This window comes from Balaenoptera acutorostrata, chromosome 4 (assembly GCF_949987535.1).
Source record: "Balaenoptera acutorostrata chromosome 4, mBalAcu1.1, whole genome shotgun sequence".
Lineage (NCBI taxonomy): Eukaryota > Metazoa > Chordata > Mammalia > Artiodactyla > Balaenopteridae > Balaenoptera > Balaenoptera acutorostrata.
In genome coordinates this window covers 39475740-39481739 of record NC_080067.1, presented here as the reverse complement: position 1 = coordinate 39481739, position 6000 = coordinate 39475740, and positions in this window count along the sequence as shown.

Genomic DNA, 6000 nt, shown 5'->3' with positions numbered 1-6000 from the left:
TGGCATTTCCCCAAATAACACCCACCTCCATCCTTATCAATAATTCCTCTGTTACTTCCCTCAGTACAAACAAGGCCCCTTCCTTTTCTTTGAGTTATTTCTCATTAATGAATGCTCTCCCAATTGCAATAGCCTGAATAAAATAATTTCCTAAAAAATTAATCATCAACAAAATCATAATATAATTGACAAATTCATAACAAATATCTGAACATATGAAGTTCTTATTTCCTTCACACCAAAAGACACTTATAAATCAATATTTTTTAAACTAGCAGATGGAGCAAATAAATTTAAAGCTTTCATAACGCTCAGTACTGGTGATAATGTGGGAGAAACAGGCAGTCTTAATATATTTGGGTTTATGCTACCATTATTGGTGCAAGTATTTGGTAGGCACATAGACAAATATGTCACAATTAAAGCAACTTTGGCCCAGCAATTTCAACTTTAAGAATTTACCTTGTGTATGTACTTACAAAAAGGTGCCTTGATATGTGTACAAGGATGTTCACTCAACATTATTTTTTTAGAGCAAAACAATGGGGAAAAAACCTTACACATTCTTTCATAAGGAACTAATTAAATAAATTATAGTTCATTTATACAGCCAAATATAAAACATCTATATAAATAATAAAGAAGTGCTGGTATGAAGTGATTTCCAAAATGATTTCATCCATTAAAAAAATGTAAGTATGATTACATATGTGTATAGATTCCATTTTTGTGCACACATGAAACTGCTCCTAGTCATCACTTCTGCACAGTAAGAGCAAGGTTTTCTTCTGTAGTTTTGGATGGGGTTTTTTGCCATACCTTTACAGTTACATTTAACCCATTTTCAAGTCTGACTTACTGGCTCTCATCTCCAATCCTTTCTGGAACAAGTCAATTTTAAAATATAGAATCTGTGTCTATCAGTTTGTCTTTATCTCTTACCCTGACCTTGCTAGGCCAGCCATATTCCCTCCAACTCCAATGCCTGTCGCCATGAGTACCATAATATATCAGCCCAGATACCTCCAATCTACTATATATTCATTCATTCTCATTCTCTCTCTCTCTGCCCCCTATCCCTGCCATCCCTCCTTTTCTCTATCCTCTCTTAATTGCACATTTTATTAATTTGAGCATCAAATTTAGAAATAGCACGATTGCTTGGTGACTTTATGGTTCTGATATGCATCAGACATGGAAGGAGAGGAAGGAGGTAAATGCTCCATCACAACTGCTTCCCCTTTATTGTCATCTACCAGAGAACCCTGAGCTGGTGCTAGTGTAGTCTTTCACTTCGAAGGAAACTGCCAGTTTCAGAGATAAGTATACTAGAAACTCATCATTATTTATTCTAACCTTTTATGATGCTTTTCATCTGAGCTTTTCAAATTCTTCAGGACAGGTATTAATTTCCTGTCTATGAAGATAGAGGAACAAAGCCATAGGTGAGATGAAGTGGCTTGCTGAAGGATTCAAAGCAAGCCTGTTGAGAGTTAGCAATCATTCCGGTTGTCGAGTCCGGCTTCTCTACCACAGTGACCAGAGGATCAATATCACTTTTCACCTCTGCAGGACTACTGTTTCTAAGCCCTTACCGTGTCTCTCTTTCATGCGAGATTTTAAAAATACTTCATAAATACATAACCTTTTCATTTCAGATACACCCAAAACCTGGGGTATTTCTCACTTCATAGCCCTGAGACACTGCTGCCCCTGTGTGTAGACACAAATGAGAAAAGGGAGGAAGGTAAATTTAATTTCCACCTCAGTCACTGAATTACAGCATCATCTTCAACAAGTGATTTTGCTTGTATGCTCTAACTTCTCGGCTGTGGAGTTTGGATAAAACTTCACTTCTTAGGGAAGTAAGAACTACTGAGATAATTTCTTTAAAACCCTTGGAGCTCAATGATACTAAATGAAAAGAAAGAACAGGCAGCCGTCTGTATCATTCTATTGCTGAGTTAGGACCTCAGAAATTTGTATTGCCTCAGGAAGTTGTCTTCCCCAGCAATCCCTCTGATTTATTAAAGCTCACAGAATGTTTGCAAAGGCAAGAAATCTAGAGAATAGGAAAGAAAAATAAACCACACACAATTTTGCCTCTATAAGCGAGGGGTGTGTCTCTGAATAACCTGAATAAAACCTAATGTCTTTGTTTACAGGCAGTGTAATTTTAGGTGGGTTATTTACTCTCTGTGCCTCAGTTCCTTTGTTTGGAAAGTGCAACTAAAACTAATACTCACATCTTAGTATTGTGAGTATTAGTTAATTAGTTAATACATTTAGTTAACTTTATTAGAAGAATGTCCAACACATTATAAGAACTAAAATTGTGTTAGCTGTTGCTATTATTTTTGTTATTGATATTAATTATATAATTTATATATAAATATAATATATAATTTATTATATAAAATAGTATATATTATTGTATATGTTAGAACACATAAGATGTGGGTTTAAATCTCACAAATGACCCAAACATTCTATCAATTGGAGTTACTTTGCACTGAAATTGTCCTGTTTTGGATAAACCAAGAACCAACATATTTTTTTCTGTGAAGTGCCAGATAGTAAATATTTTTGGCACAGTTTCTGTCACAACTACTCAGGATTCAACTCTGTTGTTGTAGCTTGAAAGCAACCACAAAAAGACTTAAGCAAATGGGTGTGGCTATGTTCCAATAAAACTTTATTTACAAAAACAAACCATAGTTTGCCAGCCCCTAAAATAAACCAAGAAATCTTTCAAAGTTATTGTTTTTACTTAGTGAAGTAAACTGGGACCTTAATAAGGAAATTACTCTTCCTGCCAAAAGACATGAGACAAAACATGTTTCCCATTACTATGCCCCAGATATCACCTCAAGGCAAGACAATGATACACCTATGGGACAAAGTGATCAGATTAGAAAGCAAAGCCATAGCACTGAGAGAGAAGCCACTCCCATGGCAATGAGTGGCATTCATTTTGCAAAGGACTGGAAAGAGCAATCATCTCTGAGAACATGGTTGATGAAGTTTTGGTACTTAAAGTGAACCTTGAGCCTTTATAGATGTAGAGACTGAGAAGTTTCTGAAATACTAAGGAAGGCTTTATTCAAGAGGCAGCAAGGTCCCAGCACACACTGGTATGGGTCACGAACAACGTGGAGGTGGTGGTCAGGGTGGGAGGGATGGTCACATAAAACTTAAGGATCAGCATAACATGGGCCATGCAGGATGAAGAGAAATCTGGACCAGACCAGAACCAAGAGCTATTCTCATAGCTCCTTAAGAGATTTCACCAGCTCCCTAGTGAAAAGAAACTAAAAAATAATATCAGAACTGCTTTGTATATCACTTATAGTCATAGTACTTAGCTGAGGATATTATTCTATCCTCAAGATACTGAGATGTTGAAATAATTTCTTTGAAACCTTGTAGCCCAAAAAATAAGGTACAGGGGCCCTCCTGTATTACTTCATTACTAATTTAAGACTTGGTCAATTTGTTGTGCATAAGGACATTCTCATCCTAAGCATTCAATATTTATTGTGTGGACTCCCTTGGGATGAGAGATTATTTTCAGAGAGGAATTTAGGGAAGAAGATAGTAATGTTTACCATTAATGCACATTGTTTGAACTTTAGACACTTTAGACACTCAAATGTTGAATGAATGAATGAACGAAAGTTTACACTGTATAATTATGGTTAGAATAACTATATATTATTTATATTTTTATTCTATGGAGTGGATTCAGTCATTCTCAATCCACTCAACGCTTCACACAGCTCTATATTAAAACTCTCCTCCAGATATAATCTTTATTATATGACTAGGTGGACCTTCAGAACTACCATGGTCAAGATCTTTGCCCAGAATGAATAAAAAGAGTGACCATTAACAGTAAACCTATTTCTCTCTGTAACTTTTCTACATTAACATATATACACATTCACATATATATGAAGTTAGTCTCTCTGACTTGGCGCCAAGTTAAATTGTGTCCTTATTCAAAGTTATTAGACAGTTTTAAATGTTGTACATTTCTGATGAGACTTTGAAAAAGAAGAAAATAAATCACAGCATTTGGGCACTCCTATGACACCAAATTGCTAGGGACTTTTTTTGGAAACTATCAGCTAAAGCAGAGTTTGCATATGTTTAATACAATCTGGATTTTACATATATATATTCATATATGTTATAAATTTATATGTGTATTATATATTTATATTCATAAATTCTAGACTTTATATATTATGTATATATATGCATATGTACTGGATAATTTATGATATCTTTTGCTTGAGCTTTGATGATAAGTTAGTAAGAGTCTTAACCTGGGCCAGTCCTTCAAAATGTTTTGGTTGCATCCTATATTTTTAGAAACATAGAAGTGTTATATCTTCATGATTAAGTTTATCTGTGATGCTTTTTTTTAAATTTTCATATATGTTTCCATCTGATTCTGTGGTTACTTTTTTATTGCCAAAGCTCCGCATTGCTAAGCATGTTATTTAACCATATTCAGCCAGAATTTTTTATACTGTTTCCTACTTTTTGAGGATTTTCAGATATAATGTAGACTTTTAGAAAAGTGAGTTGCCTGCAGTGCTTTGCAAAGGTACAATTACATCAAGGACTTCATAAACTAAAAGCCCAACGAAATTTTTTCCATGAAATTCTCTCTAGGTTGTTTTATAGTCTCTAATGCTATATGTTTCAAAGTAACCAAAGCAGCAGTGGGACAATAAATAACATCTTCACTTAAGCTGTTCTGGTATAATCATAATGTCAATTTAAATCAATTTAAATTTGCATTATGAAGTAATTTGAAGACAGGATTTTCAATAATTGAAGATATAAAGATTTATCATAAATGAGACAGAGGAACGAGGCTCATTCACAAGAACTGAGTAAATTTAAGGCACAAAGGGGCTTCTTAGAAATCTTTCTCCCCAGACTCCTAAATGTTATCCTGGTTATTTGAAAGGCATTTAGAGTGATTCTTTTTTTTTTTTTTTTTAGCTCAGGAGGATATTGCAAAGAAAATGAGATTATGGCTAAGGGGAAGGCTTACAACTTTCAAAAAACTCATGTATAATATACATATATATTATATATATATATACAATGTATATATATATTATATATATTATAAAACATAAAGCTTGATAAAAGGTTGTTTATAAACTACAATTTTGAAAAATGAGATATTTCAAGCATGCTTTCTGAGAAGGAAAAACAGAAACAAAACTTTATAATTGTCAACATTCATTGGAAGTGTTCCCAGTCATGAGGTGCTAAGAGGGGGCAATTAGAAAATGTGTGTGTGTTGTGATTAAGAATGCAAAGCCAGGCTACAATTTTAAAAACTGGCTCTACCACTTACTAACTGTTGGGGCAACTCTATACCTAACCATATTAGGATGAGCTAAGTTACCATCCAATTACAATCAACCCCCAAAACACAGTGACTTACACAACAAACTTTACTTCTTGCTCATACAAAACTTACTATAGGTTCTCACAGCCCTCCAGGGCAGCCATGATCCTTCAGTTGGCCTAACATTCCAGGCTGCTTGAATCTTATACCTTCTTCATATTGACAAGGGCCTCCATGTCATCACAGCAGGGAAAGAGAAAGCATGGAGAACCCAAGCATCAGTTCAATATTGATTATTGTGAAGTAGGCAGAAAAGAAAATTAAGATAAAGTTAACCTGAACTATTTAAAAATTATATCATTCAATTTTAGAACTTGAAAGGACCTAAAAATAATCCAGTCAAGTCCCCTTATTTTACAGATGTGGAAACAGACACCCAGAGAAAGTATAAGAATTTTTGCCCAAGTTTACACAGACAGCAGTAGCACAGTTTGGAATCAAATTCAGATTTCTCTCCTAGCTCCCTGCTGGCTGCAATTCCACCACCAACCTTTGGAAATGTACTAACACTCTTGCCCCTTCTGTCATATCGTAGAGATAAGGGCAGCATGGTGGTTAGGTGT